At 37.1% G+C, this 17,940-nt stretch overlaps 1 protein-coding gene across 1 annotated transcript in view; it reads left to right on the top strand.

Moving 5' to 3' along the window:
* Positions 1 to 3,264: 3,264 nt before the first annotated feature.
* AP1G1 (adaptor related protein complex 1 subunit gamma 1) overlaps positions 3,265 to 17,940 on the top strand; it is a 76,647-nt gene continuing 61,971 nt past the window's right edge. The window contains exon 1 of the mRNA XM_063109666.1: positions 3,265 to 3,576. The gene's annotated coding sequence lies outside the window, so the exon portion shown is untranslated. The remainder of the gene's footprint in view (positions 3,577 to 17,940) is intronic.

Here is a 17,940-nt window from a genome sequence, read left to right as displayed (position 1 = left end):
GTGGACTAAATATTAGTGATTGTATGAGACCAGACAAAGGAGAGGCTGAGAAAACAAGATGGCCAATTTAATTTTTTTTTTTTTTTGGTCTCTTGCGTAACTGGCTATGGGGATCTGAACCCCTGCCCTTTGTGTTATAAGGCTGTGTTCTAACCAACTGAGCTAACCAGCCAGCCCTGTTTTTCTTTTTAATAGACTTTAAGAGCAGTTTTAGGTTCATAGCAAAATGCCAAATCAATTTTTAAATGCAATTATTGGTATGTGAAATCTCTATTTCAGAATCCTATTTTATGTGTCCAGGAGAGTTTACGTTGCCCCTTTTGTGTACAAGAAAGTGATTACCTATAAACTAATGTCTCTCTTTAAAAAATCAGTTTGGTCTTGAATGTTTCATTCTGGGATTTTCTTCCTCTTTAGGAAAAAAAAGTTAACTCAAAGAAGATAGGGTTAGAGGGAGGATCTTCAAATCCAAGGCCAGGGAGCCACTTGCATAGCAAGCTGGCTGCCTCTCCTCAGAAGTAAGGCACTTCACACTGGCACCTGCCAGAGTCCTAAGCTGTCCTCTGGCATGTATGAATGGCTTGGCAGAGAAGGAGTTTGGCGTTCCCTGAGCTGGGCACCAGGGACTGGCTGCCCCAGTTACTGCAATGTCCAAATTCTTCTTGGACTTGCTAGGCTAATTTTAAAGCAACACATAGGGCCAACTTTAGAGGAACAAGGATGAGGCTATGCACCTAAAGGAAAATAAAAACAATTTACCATGGATTCTTCTAGGCAAATGATGGTGCCCTTATTAAAGAAATGAAATTATTTGAGTAAAAAGCAATGAGTCAGAAGTTTTGCTGTGTCTGGATGCTGCTTCCTTCTTTGGTGACCTCAGTTTTGTCTTCCCTAATGGGAGAATGGCATCATTTCCATAATTTGGAGTTTGAGTTGATTGTAGTCTCATACCTGGTGAGATTTTTCCCTCTAAAGGTGCCGACATAATACAGAATCATTTACAAGGCAAGAATAACTACTCTACAAAAAGCATATTGTGACATAAAACTTCTCGGGTGGTACTTTGGGTTGCCTCTTTAAAAAAATTCTAGATTTTTTTGATTGCTCTCTTGGTTAGAGTGTGGTGCTGATAACAGCAAGGTCAAGGGTTTGGATCTCCATACTGGCCAACCACAAATAAATAAATAAACAAACAAACAAATAAATAAATACATTTCTAAAGCAAAGAGGGAACTGGGCCTAACCTCATATCCTCCGGGCTTGGTCTTCACTGGAGGGAATATATAGTACATTGAGGGAATATATAGTAGATGTCCTAATGGTCTTGATAGGAAGTCAAAGAGTGTATGGAGTTGGCTCTTGAAATTTTAATTTTTACATTTCTGGCTGTTGTCATAACTGAAGGATTAGTTTTAATTAAACTCTCTTCTCAGGCCAGAATATACTGTGATTAGGGACTTGCTTAAAAGAATGTGAAAACGCTTTTTGTGAAAACATTACACAAACAACAGCAGAAAGACTAATTTCTCTTTTTCAGGCTTATTTATAGATTCATGTGACTCAAACGATACCAAAACAGGCCAGTAGAGCTACCTCTTTGACTCACGTCACCATATTTCCTACAGGGTTGTACCCTCTTCACTCTCCTTTCTCAGCTGGGGTCTCTGGCATGTGGAGAGGCAGGAGGAGTTCCTTGTGAAAGATGCTGACTGCGTTTCTTTAGAGAGAGAGCTTTCCCCATTCCCCTTTCTCTAAAGGTCTAAAGCCTTCAGCTGCTGTGACTAATTCAGTCATTTAAGAAAATCCACTGCCTTGCTAAACCTGAGAGATAGGGTGCCCCTTTAGTACCACAGATTCCAAGTGACAAGCCATGTCTTCCAAAAAGCCCTCTTTCACTGCTTTGGCTCCCAGTGGGGTAGGAGGGTGTGAATTCCATAAACATTCTGCTCTCCAAACCATTTGCTCTGGGTTGATCACACCCTGAGTATGTGAGTGTATGTGCAGGTGGTGGGAGTGGTGGTGGGTGGTGGGTACCGTTTTCTAATTCGTAAGATATCACCCCATAGCAAAACCCCAGGGGGGAAGAGAAGAGGATGGGTCTTTCAGTGAGTCAGTTTCTCTGAGTCTCAGTCTCCTTATTTGTAAAACTAAGTTACTTATTATGCTTGTCTAGTATGCTCAGGAGGTTGTCCGGAGGGCCAAATTAGATTATACATATGAAGGTGCTTTATGAGCAATGTGATATCAATATTTAATAATAAAAATGATAATTACTATTAGTGCACCCTTGGCCTCCTTTCTTTCCAGCCACTTGGCATGCCGCAGTAGTTCAAGGACAGAATTATACAAATGGGCCTACACATTTCAACTTTCCAAAAGTGTTTTAAAATCCGTGCATGAAAGTGATTTTCTAAGGAAAAAAGTGCAACCTTCTGCCTATGACAGTCAGGTCCTAAACTCAAGATTTGTGGTTAGTTCCCTTCTTTTTGGCATCCAGCCTGGTGCTGTGTTTTATTCACTTTTGAGAGTACTGTGTTGCCAATCTATCTGAAGGATTTCAGTCTAGGTAGGTCACCTTTCCTTTAAATGGGCCACGATATCAAAGCCCTCAAGGAAAAGACGCGTGTCAGATGTTAGTAATTATTTTTCAAGTTAGGAACTGTCTAGTTAGACTTTCTTTGGCTCAGGTCACTAGCTCATGGAGTAATAGATAGAAAGCCCATTCTGGAAAGATTTTAGCTATCATCAGCTGAAGTTTTCTCTTTTTACATCTGGGGAAACTAAGGCCCTGGAGAGTGTAAGTGACTTGTCCAAGGGACCGGTGGTACTGGGCTTAGAATCCATTCTTTCGCGTCATCCTCTTTTTTCATAAAATACGTTGCAAAGATACCATGTGACCATAGAATTCAAGACCACTCGTAGCATGTTTCTGAAGTTAAAGTAAAGAGAAAGCTAAGGTCTCAAAGGAGAAGGAAAGGGTTTGGAACGGACTCTCGAGGACTAAGAGCGACTCAGCCTAGCGCAGTGTTCTCCGTTCCACCTGCCCAGCTTCTCCCACATGCTATGCTATCTTACCTAGCCCCGCCCCCTGCAGGTGGCCCCACCACTTCCTGGTAGCCCAGGCCCCCCCCCCCCCAAGCGGAACCAATGTCCATCGGCTCCGGGGTCAGCCGGATCTTTCTCGCTCAGACTCATCGCAGCGGTGACTCGGCAGCTGCGTCTCGCGTCATCAGTGACAGCCCCGATCCTTGATACGCTTTGCGTCGCTCTGCTAGGGGCTGTCGCCTCCTCCTTGGCAAATAGTCCTCGGCGGGGTCCGAATTTTTGGATAATCCGAGAGGGGAGGCAAGAGAAGTTGCATTCGGGAGACGTGGAATCAACAAGAAAAGGAAGACCGGGACCGAAGTTTCTGCGATAGTGTGTGAAGTTAGTTAAAAACTCCCTCCTTCCTGAGGATCCCTCCGCCTGCAGTAGCGGTGGTGAGGCCGAGGAAGCCGCCATTTTGGATGTTCGGTTCTTGCTACCACTGCTGCCGCCGCCCCCGGAGCTGCTGGTTTCATTCGAGGTTTCGGGCCGGTAAGTGTCACTCGCGACGCTGAGAGCATATTGCTGCTTCTGCCCCGCCGCGGCAGCGATTCCTCGACTGGAAACTTCCTGTCAGTCCCAGCGGTCTAGTCCCAGGCTGTGAGGGGTGAGAAGAGAGGACAGAGGCTGGGCCAACAGGGGCCTGGAGCCTCAGTGGTTGCTCCGACTTTTTGAGGGCAGACTCCGAGGCCTCGGGCCGGAAGGTTCCACGTGCAGCAGCGGTCCGTGCTGTGGCTTTGCCCGGCCGGGGCGGGCCTCCTTGAACTCATTGACTTTCTCAGGCTGCCATCCTCCTTTGAGGACTCATTGAGGAAGCCTGGGGCTTAGCGGAGCGGGCCCCACCCCCGCGTGTCTGCTCTGAGCCACGTATCAGCGTTTTCATCTGTTTTACCCGGGCAGGTCTCTCAGAACTCTCAGCATTTCCAAATGCCCAGTTAATCGCTGCCTGCCCCTGCAATGCCGTCCTCTCAGAACCGGACATCGGCCTCGCCTTTCTAACCTTTACAACCAACTTCTTTCCCAGTGTTCCGGTTTTTTTTATTTGTTTGTTTGGTATTTGTGTGTGTGTATGTGTGTTTTAAACTCACCTGCGAGTACACTGCTTATCCTTCTCTCAAACTCCTGGTCCTGCGGACGTCAGTTTCCGATTCTTCCAATCCTCCTGATTTCCTGAAAGAGTCAGGACGGTTGGTTATGTTTCCCTGTTAGGGCTTGGTGTAGATCTGTCGAACTACTCGCTCAGGGTGGACTTCTGTAAATGTTCATAAAGCAGACTAAATGGCTTTTGAGGGGCTTGAGCTGCCAAATGTTTTCTCATTTGTGGATTCCCTTCCTGTGCTGAACAAACACTTAAGCTTTCTGGTACCTATTGATACTTGGCTGTTTTTCTTGGGATTATATGTCTCTAAACATTGGAATCTGTGAAGAAGAGTAGTAGTCTGATGTAGGTAGAAAGGAGAGGAACTTTTTTGGCTGCTATAGGGATTAGTTAACAGAAGAGAAGAGTGAATGATTTCTTAGTGATCTTAACTTTCAGGTGTTTGTACATGAATGATCTTTGCTGACTGATTCTAAAGGATACCGGAGTGACTTCGTGCACTGGATTTTTCTGGGGATAGTTGGAATTTTTTTTTTTTTTTGATACTTAGATTTTAAATATTCATTTCCACTATTCCCCCAAATATTAGTATATTAGTTAACCTCTGTTTTTGGTCGGACCTTAACTTTTGATTTGAAAAACATGGACCCTCCAGCTACCCATAATTTCATCATTTTATTCTACATTTAAAGTATGTTTGCAGTTTAGCATACTTGAATAAAAGTATTTTACAATAATTCACTGATTATTTCCCACATTTCATCTCAGCCTTCGTTTTTACATATGCAAAAGAGATATAACTTGTTTGAGATCACAGTTGAGTGACTGTGAAATTTATAACTTGAACTGAGTTAAATCTGTTAAAATACTTCTACCGCATATATAGATGCACTATTCTTATCATCAGGTTATTGAATTGAGACTGTACTCCTGTACAGGTCATATGATGTCTTAGGAGACATCATATTTCACTGTAAATAATCAGTGTTCTTGTTATCTGTTCCAAGGAGATTTTTCAAAAATATATTAGTTACTATTAGATACTAGTGAGTTCTGTGAGTCTGCATAACTGAAGCTATGGAATTTTCTCTTTTGGTTTAAAGGAATTGTCAAACACTGTACACATATGGAATGTTCCACTCATTTACTAAGTATCCCCTTGTAGTTACTACTGAAATGTACCATTTCTGAGTTAAACTTTTCAGACAAAGTATTGGAAGAGCTATTAGATAGGTGTTATTTAACTCAGTTCATTCCATGTACTGGTATTTAAATGTCATTCTTTTTTAGTTGGTTTGCATTCATTTGGAGAAAGTGTCCTTTTGCCTTAACAAGTTACTAGAAGACTGCTGTTTGGTGCACCATTGATTGATCAGCACATACATGAATGTCTACTTTGTCTGAGATTGTTGGGAATTATACTGAAATTGACTTTAGGAAACCTCATTCATTTTCTTTTGGGAGCAGTTGCTTGTTCATTGATCTGATCTGTTTCATTGACAGCACTTCTAGATTTGAGGGCAAATTTTAGTGTGAAACTATAAAGTACAGAAATGGCCAGGTAACACTTTGGTGATATTTAACCCCAGTATTTATTTTTTTTCTCTTTTACCAGTATTTATTTTAAAAAGGAGTTTTAAAAATCAGTGGTATGCAAACCAAAACCCCAAATTTTTATGATATGTAAAAACTTTTTAATTTATACAAATTTTATTTATTTATTTATTATTTTTTTAAAAAGATGACTGGTAAGGGGATCTTAACCCTTTACTTAGTGTTGTCAGCACCACGCTCCCCCAAGTGAGCTAACCGGCCATCCCTATATAGTGGATCTGAACCCTTGGCCTTGGTGTTATCAGCACCACACTCTCCCAAGTGAGCCACAGGCCGGCCCTCAATTTATACAAATTTAAAAAGTTGAATGAGTATTTTCCAAAATATTATTTTTAATTAAAAAAAAGTTAAATTGGGAATTTACATATGAAATCAGATTTCTGCAATGCTTAATCCTCTTATTTGCATTTGATGAGGATTTTAAAATTATGTATACAGCAGGACTTATTTAATATTAACACTTTAGAACTCTTATTTAGATTAAGTTTCAGAAAACTAAAATTGTTACCTTTCTTCTAACAGCAGCAACTTATTTTTGGCTGTTTTAGGTGCTTGTAATCTAATCTTCCCTTGATTGACGAATTGTTTTTATTTCTTGACTTTGGCTTTCTTTTATCTCTGTTTTATTCAGTTTCTTATGCAGGATAATATTTAAAGTAGCAAGCAATTTTAACATTGAGAGAACATAAAGATTTATGTAACCTCTCATTTCTTGGCTTATAGGTTTTGAATATCATATCTTTGTCAAAATGATTTGGAGTTTTCAGGTTGCCTTTTTGTGCAGAAAATTTTATTTAAATGAAGGCAGGAAAAAGAAAAGGGAAAGGAAGTATCATTTCTACCTTGAAAATACATGCAGGTTTTTTTTCCTCACTGAAGGAGTGACACAAAACATTTAATTTGGCATGAATTGTGGTTGCTAGAAGAAACCTGTCAAAGTTTCTGAAGGGTGCAGAAGCGGAAAAACTTCACCTGCCAAACTTGTTGAGTCAGCATTAGCTAACACTTAAGTATAGAAGGACATCGTTTAGGAAAAGGTGATTGAAATAAGAAATACTTTTTTTATTAAGTACTTGGAAGTTCTTTTTTAAAAGCCTAGTGAGACCCATTGGGGACAGAAAATTAGTAAGTTATAAATGTCACTGAAAAATTAAATAGGCTTAGAAGGGGAAAAAAATCATAATTTTTTAAAAGATGGGGAAAGTACTAGTACATGTGACTTTTGTATTTTATGAATAATTAAAGACATCTTAAGGGCCGGCCTGTGGCTCACTTGAGAGAGCGTGGTGCTGACAACACCAAGTCAAGGGTTAAGATCTCCTTACCAGTTGTCTTTAAAAAAAAAAAAAAAAAAAAAGACCTCTTAAAGGCAAGTAGGTTTTACCCCCCTTTCTCTGTTGTTAAAGTACAACAGTCACAGTGTCACCTGATATGCAGTTGCTTTGCTAACTTGGTTGTTGTATCTCCTTGTATTCCTGGTGTACTGAGCATCCCAGGCTTTTCAGCTTGTCTGGTTTTGAGGTTAATGTTATGGATTCCTGGAGTGGCAAATATGAGATTTGAATTCAGATTTTTGGAACTATGAAATAACTTTTGCAGCCCCCTCTTTACAAGCCTTGGTGCTAAAATTAAGACACATAGAGTAGGTAATGTACACTATTTGCTTATAAGAGCTAACTTTTATACAGAAATGATTATACAGTTGTACAACTCAAAAGGATTTCCATTAGTATTTCTACAGTGAGGTTAGTGAAGCTCTTTACCATACCTCATTATTGAGAAATTGTTCAGTTTCAAGTGAAGAAAATGAAGGGAAGTTAATTCTTTCATTCCCTTTTTTAAAAAGTCTGCATAAAAGATTTGGTTCCCTTCTCACTGATTGAAAATTTTGAAAACATTATTTTAAAATATGATGAAAATATTAGTTTGAGAAAACTGGTTGGGAAATCTGAACTGAAAATAGGCACACTGTATAGTGTTAATTGAGTCTTTATAGACATTAGATTTTTATGATTAATGAAGGGAAACAAATTTTATTGTAAGTAAAAAGAACCTCCTTTAATGATAGTAGCTAGTATTTACGATGTTTTAAAATATGTATTTTTCTCCACCAGTGAGAGCATGGGCTCTATATTGTCTTTAGAAACTTCCCATGATGAAAACTTAATAAATGGTGTTGATTATTTAAGAAAAAACGAAGAAGTAGCTTATACTTTGATTTTACTAGCCTTTGGTTATGTCGTTTTTTTTTTTTTTTTTTTAAAAAGATGACCGGTAAGGGGATCTCAACCCTTGGCTTGGTGTTGTCAGCACCACGCTCAGCCAGTGAGCAAACCGGCCATCCCTATATAGGATCCGAACCCGTGGCCTTGGTGTTACCAGCACCGCACTCTACCGAGTGAGCCACGGGCCGGCCCTGGTTATGTCGTTTTTATTTACACACATTGATATGCAAATATTCTTCTAAATGTTCTTTTAATGTTGTGGTTTAAAAGATAACTTTAATTTATTTATCTGGAGTTAACATTTATATGTGAAGGTGGGTTTCTTATATGATTTTCCTATGTAAGGAGAGCCAGCTATGGCAGAACTAAATAAACCGTTTTTTCCTCAGTGAATTAAATGCCACCTTGTCATATGTTAAGTTCCCATATATGTTTGCTCTATTTTTGGATGTTCTCTTTTTCTCTTCCTGTACCATTATTTTGACTGAGTATAATAACTTCAAAGATATTTTTTGTTAAGAGAAGCTCCTATCACTGTAGTTTTTCATTTTTTGCCTGTTATTAGACATTTATTCTTGTATATGTATGGATTGAAAATCATTTCTTGAGTTCAGAAAACCTCAAAAAAGCCCACTGCTTGAAATTGCACTATATTCATATATTAATTTCGGAGGCCTGGCATTTGTTAATGAGGTGTGTCTCCACTTGCTCAGGTTTTATTTTAGGTCTTTCAATAAATGTTTCATACCTTTTTCAAAGCTTTTATACCTTTCTTACCAAATTTGTTCCTAGATACTTTATTTTGACACTGTTGTCACTGGGACTTTTTTTTTTTTCACTCCATTTCTAATAGTTATATCAGAAACACAGGTTAAAAATGAATATTATACTTTCTTTAAATGTCTGTGGACAACCTTCCCCATCCCCCTTGTGTATCCAGAATTAGCAGAACTTTGGATTCATGAAGAATATACTAGAGAAAATTGAAATTTTTTACCTTAGTTAAATACCCTTCTAACATTTTTGCTTGTCGTCCTGTAGAGAAATGCTCTTAGATAAGTCTTTTTGGGATGAATAACATCTTATTAAGTTTGAAAATTTGCAGTTTTTTAAATTCATTCTTGTGGTTTTTATTAATTTGAAGTTTCAAAGCAAATTTTATTACTCAAGTTACACATATTTATTACTTGAAATTACAGAAAATATATAGAAGTTAAAAAGGCATGTATATTTATACCAGGTACAGCTACCCTCCCTCAACATTTATTTTACCCTTTTGGGCATGTCTTTAAAAAACTAAAATTTTCTTTCTTTCTTTCTTTTTTTATGATGCTGGTGGATACAGGCATCGGACACTAGACCTTAGACCTTGGTGTTAAAACTAAAATTTTGTTTTGAGAATTTGATGACATTTCTCAAATTGAGAACACCTTAATATATTTTTGCTAATAACATTATGGTTGGGAGAGTGAAAAATTGCTTTTTATTTTATCAGCATCAAATTAGATGTTTATCTTGTTTTCCTATCATTGTTTGGTCTTTATTGCTTTTCATGCATCTTAATGCTATTGAATTGTTCAGTAGGCAGGTTTGCATTTACACACATCTATTTTTTTTTTTTGTCTTTTTCGTGACCGGCACTCAGCCAGTGAGTGCACCGGCCATTCCTATATAGGATCCGAACCCGCGGCAGGGCGGGAGCGTTGCTGCGCTCCCAGCGCTGCACTCTCCCGAGTGCGCCACGGGCTCGGCCCACACACATCCATTTTTAAAATCTGTTTTGGTGAATTTTGATTATGGATAATTAAGCATAAAAGAAGATTCCTGTGATTACTGTGGCAATTTAGGGAGAATTGAACTTAAGACCTCTTAGAGGGATGACAGGGTGTGGTGGTATCTCAATGTGGTCACACATTCCACAGCCCATTCCTTAGTCTTGAAGATCCAGAAATTCCATTTTGGTAGTACACCTAGGGATGATTCAGACTTTTCAAACACACCGATTTGTAAGTTATAGTAATAGTATTGTAATTCACAAGGGGGCTGTGTTTTTCTTCTGAATTATCTGTGTCTACTTTCCACAGCACACTATTTCTTGTATGGAGGTACTTGGGAGTTGAAGTACTTGAGAAGACAATAATGAGAAAGTCGCATTGAAAGCCTGAAACCAGAGCATATAAGGTTGGATGGTCTTGAGTGTTTCATCATTCCAGGCGGTGATGAAACCTGATGAAAGACCTATCCTGTCCCACAATGGCATTTGCTCCTCCAGTAACCAAAATACTTACCCTCAGATTTCGTCTCTTTTTCAGACAGTGGTGTACTGACACTGGTCTCCTTTTTCTTTACTCTGTAGACCATTTCCCTTCTGTGAACACATTTCTTCATCCAGGGAAAATAGGTGTGCGCTCTCCTCACCTCACCACCCCCCTCCCTTCCACCCCACCCTCTGGAAAAAAAAAAGCACAAAAACACAAAAGACAGTGAAAAAAACAGCTAGGTCAATGATGATGCCAGTATCTATACGATAACAGAAAATAAAGATCTGATTGGAGCATAATACAATTGATTGATGTGGTTTAATTAAGCTTTCTTAGTGTTACATTCCAGTCATAGTATTTTGCAAGTTGTAAACGCATTAAAGCAATCCAGATATACATCCGAGGGTACTTAAGAAAGTTCATGGAAAAATAGAATTAAAAGGTAATATGACTCTTTCCATGAACTTTTTGGAGTACCCTCATATGAAATAAAAACCTGAAATATGGGTTCTGTATGGTGCCTAATATAAAAATACAGGCCATGTGGAGAATACCAGAGGGAATGCATGTTAACTTCTTTCGAAGGTTTTGCGTGATGTTAACTTATGTCTCTTGAACATTCTCAGCCATACTTACAAATCTGTGACTGAATTTTACTCAGTATTCAGTGGCAAAGTTAATTGAAGTCTAATTTCTTGAATCTTTTCTCATTGTTTAGCAAGAAAGATTTCTTCAAGTACAATCTTTGTGTTGGACAGAAAAGGAAGTGATTTTAATGTTGAAAAATTACTTTTAATTTAGGATTTCATTTTAGATTTAGAGCTTAAATACCTTTAGGTTTTAGTGGAAGAATGACCACATAGCAGCAGGGGCTCTAACTTTTTGCTGATGTGTTCTTGCCTGTTGGCTGTCAGTAGCTCACAGTTTATACAGCAGGTAGTGTGAGTTCTGAAGGAGGGAGAAAGTTATCTGGGCAGGGTAGAATAGAGAACTGGGTTGCATCCTGACTGCCTTTTCCCACAGTTATTGGTGAGCATTTGGTACACTTTTATTTTGTGTGCTTTGGAAAGAACAAGTACATTTTCTTTAGATAAGAGTCTTTTTATTTTTTTAGCATTTAGGATTTAATAAATACAGTGTTTATCAAGTTCCTGCTCTCATAGGTAAGGAGCATATAACGGTGAACAAGACAAAGATCTAGCCTTAGGAAGCTTATATTGATTAGGAGAAAGGCATTTCAAAGAAAAAAAGGTAATCATGGCTTGAGAATGGTATTGCTGTATGAGGAAAATTTTTATCCCCAAAGGGATTTGTGGAGATTTTGGAAAATAGTTGTGTTCCCCATTTGGGCGATCAGTTTTAGGAGAATTGAAACATGCAGTTGTTTGTTTGTTTGTTTGTTTTCTCTTCTACTATTTAAAAGTTTCTTTCCTTAGTGTGTATTTTATAATTTTGATTACTGTTTGGGTATATAAACTAATCTCATTTAGTTTAAGCTCCAAAACCTAATTTTGTTTAACAATTTTGGATAGAAATTTTTCTAAAATGAATTTTACACTTTCTTTTTTTCCTTTTTTTTTCATATTTATCATATGACTATTATTTATCATATGACTATTAATGAAAATTGAAATACATTTATCTATAATCCGTGTACCTTGACAAGTCAGACTTTAAGTTTTCTGTGTTTCCTTTCTGTCCTTGTTCTAATAAGTATTTTTACTTTTTAATTATTTGTTTTAAAAAACAAAACAGAGGGATATTTTATTTTGATAAAGTGTACAAGCCATAATGAGTGTAAAATATGGAACACTTAGGCACTGAATAAAACCATTGAAATATTAAAGGTAAACTGTTAGATATATATGGAGAAATTGACAGAAACACAACCATAATGGTAGACTTTAACATACCTTTCTCAGTCTTTGATGGGTCAGCTAGTTAAATTAATAAAGGCAGATTACTGTATCTGAACTACACAATTTTTAGAATTTGGTTATTGCAGAGATACAATTTTGTATTTGGATTTTCTCCCCTCTATATTAAATGTTAATCTTATTTTAACCATTTCTTAGTGAATTAGGGTCATACAAAAACTACGTTATGGTACTATTTGTAATTCACTGGTGCTCTTAATACCTTAGGGGAAGTTAAATGCTTTTTGCTAGTACACTAAGTAGTCTCAGACTATGTTTTTTAAATGCTTGTTTCTGCTATATATTCTTTTGCTGATCGGTGGCATTTTTACTTACCATAGGTGTCCTTTCCTAAAGCAGTTTCTATTTTCTGGGCCCCATTTTCCTCCCTTCTTCCCTTCCATTTCCCTTATTTGTAGCTTCTATTCCAGAATAGGCTGATGAGAACCTCTGTCTGGAGTAAAGTAGGTGTTTCAGTGTGTTGATGTGACCGTCTGTGTATTGGCTGCTTGAGATCATAAAAAAATGTGTTTTTGGATTCTCAGCTGTGTTCTGTATAGTCAGGTCACTACTATTTACTAGATTCATACCTTATTTTTTTAAAAGGATTTTAAAAATTGTTTAATGATAGATGTTTAAGCTGTTGTATTTTAAAGAATCATGGTTTTTGAGCATTTTAAAAAGCAAGTTAAAAAGCTTTAAAAATATAAAGAAATCCTCAACATGGTAACAAAAGCAAGTAGGTTATATTTTCCAGATTATGTGGTCCATAACATTTACTACCCAAATTAGATGTATTTGAATTTGATTTTTAATATTAAATATTTTAGACATAAAACTTATGGAGGATAATAATAAATATTCACTTATCTACAACCTAGTGTAAGAAAGAAAACATTACCAGTGTCCTATCTGTCATTCTTTCCCTGATCATATTCCTCTCCTTCCCAGGTGTACCACTGTTTTGGGTTTGATCTTTTATCTTTCCTGTGCATGTTTTTATTTCCTTACTGCAGTTTTCTATCTCTAAAGAATATGTTCCTTTACCTGTTTTAAACTTTTATAAACATTAAATATTGTATATCTTTCTGCATCTTATTTTTGCACAAAATAATTTATGCAAGGATAGTTTATAGAGCCAATGTAATGGCAAACATTTGGTGCTTACTATATACCCAGGTACTGCGCTAAGAATTTTACATGTATTTTCATTTAATTCTTGTAATAGCCCTTTGAGGTAGGTACTCTCTCCCCATTTTACAGATGAGAAAACTGAAGCTCTAGGAGGTTAAGTTATTTATTCAAGGATACACAGCTAATAAATGGTGGAACTGGGATTCAAACCCAGGTAATTTTAGTCCATGGTTATCATTTTTAGCTTTCCGCCCACAATCCCTTATTTGAATTCTGAAATCTAAAAAAACACTGAAAACCAGGATATTTTAATAATTCTTTTGGTGGTAAAATCTGACCTGACCAGACATGAGGCTGTTTGTAGTATTTATTTCTCACACTTAGTGTGAATATTGATGTCTTGCTGCAGAAGTACTGTTCAATAATGGAAGACATGGTGGGTGAGTTATGACATATAGTATATATCATGTACTACCTTTCCAAAATTAGAAAAATTCTGAATTCTCCCCTAAAGGTTTTGGATGAGAAGTTGTGGACTTGTACTTTGCTACAGATCTCATTCCATATGGGATTTTGGAGTTGGGCTGATCCAGAAAGCACTTAATTTTGCAAAAGAAAAATGTTCTAAATATATTAAACTAGTTTGTCCAGGACTATTATTGATTTATCATAAGTATAATTTTCTGTTAGTTATTGATCAGCAGTTTCTGCTTCTTTTTATTATATAGCTGGAATTGTAAAGATCCATTTCCTCCACTAGTCTTTTGATTTCTTAAGGATAGAGATCATATCCTTGCCAGTCCCCAGCACTTATTGCATTGTCAGGCATAGACAAGCCTCTGTAAACATTAATGAACTTTGGTTTTATCTTTTCTTTTATTACTTTCCATGTAAAATCTTACTTCAGAATATAAAATCATAATTTCCAAGGTTTATTAATGAAAGAAGATGGGAAGATAGGGAAAGAGGCTGGCTGGATAGCCCCAGTTCTGTACCTCAGTAGTTTCTCCTTCACTTGTGATTCTTTTACTTTAATTGCTATTATTTCCAAATCTTGGTTCCTATGGTGTGCCTCCCTCCTTTCAGTGCATTGGCCATAATATGGACACAAATTTCTTATTATTCTTTTTTGTAGGGTTGGAAATGGAAGGAATTTTCAGAATAGACTTCCTTCCTTCCTTCCTTCCCTCCCTCCCTCCCTCCCCTCCCTTCCTTCCTTCCTTCCTTTTTTTTTTTTTTTTTTTTTTAAAAGATGACCAGTAAGGGGATCTTAACCCTTGATTTGGTGTTGTCAGCACCACGCTCTCCCAAGTGAGCCAACTGGCCATCTCTATATAGGGATCCGAACGCGTGGCCTTGGTTTTATCAGCACCACACTCTCCCAAGTGAGCCATGGGCTGGCCCAGAGTAGACTTTCTTAAATTAAAAGTAAAGAGAAATACAAGTTCCTGAAGATTTGTAATTGCCTTTCCCCATGTACATAAAGTGTTATCTTTTCTTTCAGTCTCATTTCACCTGTTTAGAAGTCCAAAAGGGACGTAGCTTAACAGGCAACTTTTCTGACGTGCCTCTGTTGGGAGGACACTGACCTGACACTCAGAAACTCCTTTCTAGACATCTTGATTCCTCTATGGTTCAATCAATAGAGCCCTCTCTAGTCTTCCATCCCCCATGTCTAGTTCATTGGCACAGAAAATGACTTCATGTTTCAGGTGAGACTACCTTCAGCCATTCCTTATATAAGGGTTGTCATTTTATAGGGCTATTAATATGACCATATCGTAAGTAATATTTTGTTTCACAAGTGGTTAAATATCATATGCCTTTGAGCAGGACCAAACAATTAGTAACTTTCTCATTAGTCCACTTACTATCCCAGGTATATATTCTGTAACTGATCAAAATAGGTCTTAATTGTTCAGTTGAAGGGCTTTTTTGTTTACTTTCTAAAAAACTCTTTAATTTTTAAATTAGCATACAGTAAAATTGACTTTTTGGGTTTATGGTTCTGTGAGTTTTAAACACATGACTAGATTTATGTAGCCATCACCACAGGTAGGATACAATTCCATCATCTCAGAAAAACTTCCTCATGCTGTCCTATTTTAGCCCCCTCCCCCCAACCACTGGCAACCACTCATCCATTCTTCACTGTGATTTTGTCTTTTCAAAAATATCATATGAATGGAATCATCCAATATATAATCTTTTGAGACAGTTTTCTTTCAGCATAATGCTTAGAGCTGTGTATGTTATGGTGTGTAGTAATGGTTTGTTCCTTTTCTATTGCCACATAGTCTTCCACTTTATGAATTTACCACATTTTGTTTCCTGTTTTTGGCAATTATGAACAGAGCTGCTCTAAATAGTTCATGTTCAGGTTTTTATGTGAATATAAGTTTTCATTTCTTTTGGATAAATTCCTGGATGTGGGATTGCTGGGTCGTATGGTAGGTGTATGTTTTAGTTCATAAGAAACTGACAGCTGTTTTCTAGAGTGGCAGTACCATTTTGTGTCCTCACCAGCAATGTCTGAGAGTTCCATTTGTTCTGCATTCTCCCAATACTTGATATGTAGCCATTCTAATAGGTGTCTAGAGGTACCTTATTGTGATTTTAATTTGCATTTCTCTAATTCCTAATATAGTTGAGAATCTTTTCAAATGTGCCTATTTACTGTCCTTATCCCTCTTTGGTAAAATGTCTAAGTCTTTTGCCCATTTTTAAAAATTGGATTTTTTTTTAACTTGTGTTTTGAGAGTTCCTTTTATGTCCTAGATACAAATTCTTTGTCTGTTACATGATTTGGATATATCCCATTCATTAGCTTGTCTTTCATTTTCTTAGCAGTGTTTATCATAGTACCAAAAGTTTGTAATTTTGATGAAGTCTAATTTTCTTATTTTTAAATTTTCTCATTTTTTCTTTTACGGATTATGCCTTTGGTGTAATGTCCAAGAACTCTGTGACTAACCCAAGGTCATGAAGGCATTCTCTTATACCTTCTAAAAGTTTTATAGTTGTACATTTTACATTTAGATCTCTGATCCATTTTGAATTAATATTTTTATAGGGTGTGAGATTTAGGTTGAGGTCCATTTTTATTTTTCTTTGCATATGGATGTCCGGTTGTGATATGCGTTAAGATGTTCGTGGTATTACCTAGTTACCCTTTTAATATCTGTGGTGAAATCCCCACTTTCATTCCTGATATAGGTAATTTGTGTTGTCTCTTTTTTTTTCCTTTTATAGTCTGGTCTGGTCAGAGGTTTTCAATTTCATTAATCTTTTCAAAGAACCAGCTTTCATTTTCATTGACTACCTCTATTTTTGTTTTTAATTTCACTAATTTCTATTCTTTATTGCTTTGTTCCTTCCTTTTTGCATTTATTTTGCCTTTTTTTCTAGTTTCTTAAAGTGGAAGCTTAGATTAATTTGAGATGTTTCTTTTCTTTTTAAAAAAAAACGACCGGTAAGGGGATCTTAATCCTTGACTTGTTGTTGTTAGCACCACGCTCTCCCATGTGAGCTAACTGGCCATCCCTATATAGGGATCTGAACCCATCTCCTTGGTGTTATCAGCACCACACTCTCCCAAGTGAGCCACGGACCAGCCCAAGATGTTTCTTTTCTGAGATGTAGGCGTTTGCCATACACTTCCCACTAAGCACTGCTTTAGTGCATAACACAAATTTTGATAAGTGTGTTTATTTTTTCAGTGCACTGTATTTACTAATTTCCCTTAGGAATATGTCATTTAATTTCCAAGTATTTGGAGATTTTTCTGGTTAGCTTTCTGTTACTGATTTTTAGTTTAATTTCATTATGGTCAGAGACTATACCTTCTATGATTTCCATTCATTTAAATTTATTAACTTAAAAAAATTATTTGTTTTATTTATTCTTTTTTTATTTTTGGTGGCTGGCCAGCACAGGGAACCAAACCCTTGAGGTTGTTGTTGCAAGCTGGTGCTCTAACCAACTGACCTAACTGGCCAGCCCTTATTAACTATTTTTTATGACCCAGGACATGATCTGTCTTGGTGAATGTTCTGTGTACAGTTGAGAAGAATGTGCATTCTGTTCTTGTTAGTTGGGTTGTTCTGTAAATGTTGGTTAGATCCAGTTAGTTGATGGTGGTATTCAGGTCTTCTGTATCGTTGCTGATATTCTGTCTACATAATTCTATCAATTACTGAGGGAGGCATGTTGAAGTCTCCTAACTATAATTGGGGATTTGTTTTTCCTTATATATTTGTCAAGTTTTGCTTTATGTATTTTTTAGACCTATTGTTAGGTACATTCACAATGAGAGTTATGTTTTTTCATGAATTCACCCTTTTGTCAAGAAGTGGATGATAGAGAAAGGGAAGAGAGAAGTGATTTACCCCATGCTCTTGGGATCACAATTCCACTGGTCAAAAAAAAGAGTTCCCTCCCACAGTTTTTAGGTGTCTGCCTGGCTGTCATTGCCATTGCCATTGCCGTTCTGCTATAGCAACTACCATTGCAGTGTTGTCTAGGGGCAGAGGTGGAGGGAAGGGAAAAATGAAAAGCCCAAAGAGAGACGTTCCCCTATTGTCACTGATCTTCCCTTTTCTTTCTCC

This window comes from Cynocephalus volans, chromosome 10 (assembly GCF_027409185.1).
Source record: "Cynocephalus volans isolate mCynVol1 chromosome 10, mCynVol1.pri, whole genome shotgun sequence".
NCBI classification, from domain to species: domain Eukaryota; kingdom Metazoa; phylum Chordata; class Mammalia; order Dermoptera; family Cynocephalidae; genus Cynocephalus; species Cynocephalus volans.
This window is presented reverse-complemented; position numbering and strand designations above follow the sequence as displayed.